At 42.6% G+C, this 7,790-nt stretch overlaps 1 pseudogene; it reads right to left on the bottom strand.

The window, feature by feature from the left end:
- Positions 1-626: 626 nt before the first annotated feature.
- LOC124235158 (RNA helicase Mov10l1-like) lies at positions 627-7,588 on the bottom strand (annotated as a pseudogene).
- Positions 7,589-7,790: the final 202 nt, after the last annotated feature.

Here is a 7,790-nt window from a genome sequence, read left to right as displayed (position 1 = left end):
AAAATTTATACAATATTGTAAGCCAATATGACCTCAACAACAGCAAAATTTTATTGTGATAAGGACACAACATGAGATCTGCCCTCCTAAATCTCTGTGTTACAGTATTAATTACAGAAACAATGTGGTACAGCTGATCTCTAGAATTTACTTATCCTGCATAACTGAGACATGATGCCCACTGATTGGCAGCTCTCCATTCCCCCCCAGCCCCTGCAACCGGCAGTCCACACTGATGCTATGAGTCTGGCAGTTCTAGGTCTCTCCTCTGAGAGAAAGCATGCAGCACTTGTCTTCTTTGATGGTTTATTACTCAGTGTAATGTCCTCCAGGTTCATCCATGTTTTAAAAGTCAATTATCTTTTAAAGAGATTTTTTTAAAAAATAAGAAGAAACTCTTTATCCACATTTTTATCATTTCTGGTCCTTTCCATGACTTTGGGTGGACTCTCATTTCCGTCTGGCATCATTTCCTTATGCCTACAGGACCACTAGGTGTAGCAGTGTGGGTCTGCTGCTGACTAGTTCTTCTATCTCTAAGCTTTGCTGTGTCTGAAGTTGTTTTTTATTTCATCTTCATTTTGAAAGAGTTTACTGGGCACAGAATTCTGGGTGAGTTTTTCCTTTCAGCACTTTAACAGTGTCCTTCCGCTGTCTTCTGGCTTGCACTTGGTGGTGGACTGTCCATCATTTGTGGTGTCTTGTGTGTGGTTCCAATTCCCAGTCACTTGGGGAGACTGTAAAATGATTTCTTCTGGAAACAACACTTTCACAACTAAGCGGATGACTTGTTCAAGTGCAAAGTGACACTGTCTGCTTGTGGTCCTACTATATGTAAATTCCACATCCATAGGTTCAAAGTTATATGCTTATTCAAATTCTGTATTAAGTTTAAGAGTTACATCTTCTTCATGAATCTCAATCACGTAGCTGATGTATTCAATGACATGTCCATCATACTCTTGAGTGTTTAAAATAAGTTTATCACCTGCATACAGAGAAGGCCTACTTTCAGCTAATCCTGGAACCTTCAGAATCAGAAAATCCCCATTTCTTTTCAAGGTGACCCCATTCATATTATACTCTTTCAGTTCCATTTCTGCATGAATCTCCTCAAGCCAAATCAAAGTTTAAATTTCTCCTTGTAGTTTGACATCTTCAAAAGCTCTGTGAGTAATGGCTGACAGGTCAGTATGTTGATTTTTTGTTTTACACGTTTTTTAAGTCTATCTGGTGTTGGATAGTGTGGAAGAAAACTTGAAAGTTGTCGTCTTGAGTTCCTTCTCTGTGTGGTCACCACCACTATAGTTTTGGTGGAAGGTAACACTTGGGAACTTTTAGATTTTTGTCCACGAAAATGGTTCTTGGACAGCTATCAGTGACTTCTCTCCACTTATGACATTCACTTCAAGGACTCGCCCGATTATGAAATTAGGGAAGCAGAGCAGAAGGAGCTCCTTGCAGCAGCCGGAATCTTTTGCATCACATACAATCAGAACCAGGGTTCCGCCACCTGGAGGGATGAGCCTGCCAGCTTCTGTCACCTGCTTCCTTGATACACTCTTTTCTTCTCCATTCTCTCCTTTACAGGCACAGTTATTTGGGGAGACTTCTCTGCTGTTCACCAGACTGCTCTCCGTCTGATAGGTTTTGTTTTTGCTGTAGCTATCTAACGAGTTAATATTTTCATCTGAAAAATTCTTCTTCTCAGGAACAGAAACACGAGACACGACGGGGCACGTTTGGGCTTATTCAGCATTTGAAATCTGAATTGTTTTGCTTTATCCCAGCCAGCCAGTTCGCATCTAAGTTTTGAGGAACGTCTCCTTTGTGCTATCCAGATCACCATATTTTTGCTTCTTCCTTCTTTTAGAGTTCCAAAACTTGTCATCCTCGTGACTTCAATATCATCTTTGTTCTTCAATAAAAGGGCTCCACAGGACTCATCAGCAGCCTCTTCACCAGCAGGGGAATCTCGCCTTTTCACTGGGATCATGCAGAGTGCTCTCCAGACATAGCGCGACTGGCTGCTCTCCACCACCACAGCACTGACCACGTCGTATCTTCGAGGGATATATCCTTCTGGAAGTTTCAGAGATCCAAGGTGAAAAATATTCTGTTGTCTATCATCCCATTCCTTCCACAGAGGCTAGAAATGCAGACCCTGTCCACACGCTTGTACCTCAGTGGCTTCACTGAGATGGCCTCGCTACTCCACGTGCCCGGCCAGTGTCCAATACTCAGCCTCCATCCAGTCTCCCTTGCAGGGCTGGAAACCTTCCTTCCGTAGCCTTACGGGGCAAGGGCAGGGAACCTGCAGCCACGGCGGTCATGCAGCTGGTTTGCAGAGTCTCAGGATCCCATCTGAGGGCTCGACAGCTTAGGTGGCGGAGCACTCAGTGCCCCTGCCAGACCCTTGGTGTGCCAGGTAGCTGCGCTGTCGCCTGTGCTGCTGTAGGATGCAAGGTGCTGCCGGGCCTCCACTGGTCGGGAAATTGTTGGTTCAGTAACATGAAGCGGCTGAGCTGTCCTGACACAAAACCGGGAGACAGTAAGCTTCACAAATGCTCTCCAGAGAGAAGTATGTTGTCTGACTGGTGTAGCCAGCCCCTTCCATCGAGGAGGTCTCGCAGCAAATCAGCACTCGTGGACTGGAGCCTGACGGCCCTTGGCTGGGGTTTCTGCTGTCATCTTCCCATTTACCAGAGACAGCTTCCACCCTGATGGCTTTCAGTCCATTCAACACTTGATTTTCTTCCACAACTGCAATAACTTCCTGTCCAACATTCAAAAGCACTTTGCTAGTCACAGCCTCATTGGAGAAGCAGATCGAATCATCCATCGTGCCGCAGTCACTGCAGTACCTTGTGACAACGCCGTGGACGGTTTTCAACTTGCTGTCACCTTCCACGAGGTCGGGTCCCGGCGGCCCCGCCTCCCCCCTCGGGCCGTCCACCTTCTTCCAGAAGAAGGCCACAAGGTTGGCCGTGCCTAGTTTTCTTTTTAAAAATTGTTTGAAATTTTTTAAACTATTCTCTCCTCTTATCCTCCCCTTCCTCCTCCTCCCTCCTCCCTGTCCCTCTCCTCCTCCTTCTCCACTCTTCCCCCTCCCTCTGCTTCTTTCTCTTTCTCTCTTCTCTCCTTTCCCCCATCTCCTTCAGATTAGTCACAGGTAACTATTAGGAAACATTTGAGAGAGAAGCTGAGGCCAAGGACCAGGAATGTAAATGTCCAAATACTGGACTGAATTGTCATCTGCCTGGAAGGGGGTGAGTTTGAGGACCCAACCTGTTTGATGATGAACAGTCTTCTCTTCCTCCCTCCCTCCTCCACTTCTGTTTACTCATCCAGCAATTACTTCTTGAGCATCTATCTGTTGTAGGTAGACACATTTTGCTTGAACAGGTGAAAGGGCTTATAAACACCATTTCACCACAACCCAACCCAAGACATCCATGAGTTCAGTCAGTCAGTATTTTCTGAGTATCTTCTATGCTAAAATGCCATGTGGAGATTAAAAAAAAATAGAAAACACAGATAGTACCCTGAAGGAACTTTTAGTTTAGGGGGAGAACTTCCTTCTTGCTTGCCTTCCATACCTGTTGTATTATTATTTTATTGTGTTTTTCTTTTGCCCATGATTAGTGTACCAGCTGCCATGCTAAACTCCATAAAGATTCCTCCAGTGACACCAAACTCACATCCACATTTAACTCTAGGGGAAGATGCACACAGATGCCAAGAGGTCATGGCAAGGGCTGTGACTGGAGCCAGTGCTGGTTAGGGAGATTTCATAAGAAAACTACCAAAGAAAGTAAATTAAGAATTAAGTTCATATAAAACACATCTTTCCCAGACATTTGTAAATATCTTGAGCAATGTGTTTACTTTTAATCGCTTTTCACTGTCTTGCATCCCTGAATTTCTGTTGGACTGAAATGGAAGCACTGACATCCAAAAAAGACCTACCCCCTTCAACAACCCACTTGAAACCACATAAAATATTTTATTAGGACATGTCTAGCCTGATTTCTTTGCATGAGTGAGACTAAGAGTTTAAAATCATATCTGTTGGAACAACCTTCTTTGGGTGCCCGATACCAATGCAAGCAATCCCAGAGTGGTGTTGGTTGTTTGCGCTCAGCAGATATAATCCACTTGGGAAGGTCTCCTGATGCGGATAGTCTTGGAGGTTAAAGATCGGATTAAGTCTGTCTCAATTAGTGAATGAACTTTTGGTAGCATTTACTCAGATTTTTCTGCTTTCAATGCACAAAAATAAGTTAGTTGATTACTTTTCCTGTGCAAGGGTATCCTGCAGGGAGTCTCAGTCCTGTTTTTGTGTTTTAAATGGCTCTCACAGAAAGATTCAAAGTAATTAAGCTTATCACTGAGAGCATTGGTTTATGATTTGCAAAACTACTAATCCCTTTTTTAAACAAAGAAATAAGGAAGTGCTTGTTAAGGACACCAAGGAAACTAGAAATCTGTCTGGTTATTTCTCGACCTCTAAAGCAGTATCTGATAGACTAACTTATTCAAATTCAAAGAAAGAGAAAGAAAAGACAAGCGTTGTGAGAAAAAATAGAAATTACCCAGTTTCAGGTTTTTATTCCAATTTAGATAAATTACCTTTATCAAGCTTTGAGAATCGTTTGGGAACACTACATGCCAGTTCTGCCACATAATTTAATCTATTTAAGTTTCCAAACTTAATTTCAGTTTATATTGGGGAGTTCTCATAGATCTTTGATACAAAGTTAGGCTTGTCTGTGATTTCATCTATGTATAGATTTAAGGGTTTTTTTTTAAACTCAAAATTAAAATAAAATCCAAAGCTAGGGATGAAGGTAAGAGGAAGAATAGTTCTTTATTTAGGGCTGATCAAGTTTAAATTTATTTAATTTCAAATGGCCCCTGTCTCTTATGAAGTGCATACAGTATTTAAGACTCTGTTTCCTTATACCAAAACCAGGGACTCTGCATCAAAGTGTATTGTCATTTAACAAATAACAACAAAAATCTCAGTAGTATATAATAATATGTGTCTGTACCTCCTATGTCTGGGACTAGCTTTGAGTGTTGGTTAGGGAACTTTGTTGTCTTGGCTCAACTTACTAACCATCCAGGGGTCTGCTAGCAATTGGTAGATCTATGCTGGCCTTGGCTGGTTGACTGAGGTGACTGGGCTTGTTCTACAGGACTCTCATCCTCTGTCAGGCTGGGCTAGGCATGTTTTCATGGTAATGCTATTGGTAAGAAAGATGAAGTGGAGACATGCAAGAATTCTTCAGGCCTAGGATCAAAACTGGCACATCACCATTTCTACTCTATTGACTAAACACTTCTCAAGGCTAGCAGAGATTCAAAGGATAGGGAATAGACCTTGCTTCTTTAGGGAAAGGAGCTGCAAATTCACATGATAGAGCGTGAATAAAAAAGGGAGTGAAGAATTGAGTCATTAGTGCAATGAATTTATCCAACCTCTTAATTAAAGAGTTAGGGTCAGGCTGTGATCTGAGGGTGGTTCAACGTGAGGCAGTGGAAGGGGCAAGTTGGCAGTGGAGAGAGGGAAGGCCATTTTCTAGGGCCTCAAACTCAAAGTGGGCTTCCAAAATGACCCATGTTAATTATTTGTGTTAGAACGGTCTCCTCATTGATTCATATCAATTGTGATATTGGGTAAAGTATAGACCACTCAAGGATAGGTTTTCTGCAATAAGTTTTGCATTTGAAAGGCAAAAAGTCCACAGTGGCAGTTTTTGTTTGCTGCTTGTTTGTTTGTTTGTTTTCACATTTGTATCATGGTTAGTGGTCTCAATACCTGAAAGTGGCCTGGGCCCCTCAGGCTCTCTGAATGAGCCTGATTAAGGCAGACCTGCAGAAAACCAATGGATTCCCCTGAAACAGCCCCTGAAACAGTGTTCAAGGGGACACATGTGCACTGAGAAGCAGGGCCATTGCTCGGCACAGGTCACCGCTTGGCGGGGCAAGCGTAAAACGTGGAACAGGCACATTGGGAGCCAGGATAATGGGCCTTTAAAATCTCTTCTGAAGTCAGAATGCCTGCTCTGAATTCTGGCTCTAATATTTGCTACCTGGAGAAACTTTGGCCAAGTTATCTAATCTCTCTGTGCCTTAGTTTCCTTATCTTTCATTTAAAAAAAAATAGATTCTGCCTTATAAGATTAGTTGGAAATTAGTGCAGTAATAATAATAGAGCATTTAACATAGGTGAGGTACATAATAAGCAAGACTTACATTACTTAGTTGTCTGTGTTGTTGTTTTGTTGACTTGGTTTGGGGGCAGGGAGGAGGGAAGCCTGTAGGCCCTCTGAGCAGGAAGTCTAACTGACACAAGCACTGCATACAGTGTACATGGGCGGAAAGCATGTTCTGATGAGAGGGGTAGGGAAGGCAGGGGGCAGCAAAGATAAACTGCCTAACCATTGATGCTACCCAAGGTTGGCTGTTTGTATATGCCACTGCTTCATGGCAAAACTGTGTCATTCTTTTCTTTTTCTGGTAGTTATTTTAAATTGAAAACTAGTCCTTCCCATAAATAAGAGTTCAAGCAGTCACAGAAACTATATTAAATAAAGAACAAATAACCAATTTACAAGTATTCCTCAGAGAATAATTAGTTGCAACCACTTGCCATAATGTAAAATACATTACTTTTCAAGAGCACCAAAATTAATTGTATTCCAAATTAGTTTCTATCTTAGGCTGTCAATTCACTTTCCTTCCTACAAATCTTTCATGGTTAAAGACATTTTAATGCTGTTAGGAAATAGCAGGATTACCATTCCATTATTCTTTCACTAATAATCATATTATTTAATTACTGAGATTCTCTCCCTGAGGAAGAAACTGATTGCTCACAAATTATAAATGTCTACAATAGTCATCTCCCCCATGCACAAGTCAGTCAGAGAGAAGCATTTTCCACTCAATTCTACGATACAAACTTGTCCCAAGAGCAGCAGCAGAGATGAGCTGTGATGAGAGCCCAAGAAGTTTTAGATAAGTAGGTTCAATGGCTAAACAAGATAGGATGGAGTTTTGTTTTTAAAATTTGGTAATGCTGGGTAGGACAAAAGTAAAATGATTCCTCATCTCTTCTGCCACCATCAGCCACATTTGGGTGTGGAAAAATGTATTAGCTGTATTAACCATGTTTCTAGCTTCTGTAAACTTGATGCTTTAATGTCTTCCCTATATGTGTATGTCAGACAATCCTTGTTCTGGAAAACCCCACGACATGCCTGAGTCCCCTTGCCTTGGCCTCCTGCCACCCTCATCATTACTCACCCCCCCTAGGGGGGAGTCTTCTTCCTAGGGGTTCACTTTTCAAGTGCAAACCAACCAATCCAGAGTCCATACCCCAACCATCTCCTCTACAGGGCTTTCAGACTCCCAGCCACTATCCTCTTGCCTAATCACCCAAGATCAGGTACCAGTCAACTCGGGACAGGCCCTATGTCCCAGAGCTCACAGAAATTATTCAGACTAGCCCATCATAATCCTGCTTACCCTGCCTCACCCATTTCTTACCCCGGAAACCACAGTAGAGGCTCTTGTCCATGTTTCCCCCACACTCCCTATACCTTGAGCCTGATGATGGTGCTTCTCAGTGTGGCCCCCATGGCATGATGTGTCTCTTGGGATCTTGAGTATAAAAACTATCTTTTCAATGGCAGTTGTCTCCTGATGTGTTGGCCTTACCATATCTAGATAATCTAAGTTAAACTAAAAAAAACCTCCTGAGTCTGGCAGGGTCCTCGCAT

Source organism: Equus quagga, chromosome 2 (genome assembly GCF_021613505.1).
Source record: "Equus quagga isolate Etosha38 chromosome 2, UCLA_HA_Equagga_1.0, whole genome shotgun sequence".
Classification (NCBI taxonomy): Eukaryota; Metazoa; Chordata; class Mammalia; order Perissodactyla; family Equidae; genus Equus; species Equus quagga.
This window is presented reverse-complemented; position numbering and strand designations above follow the sequence as displayed.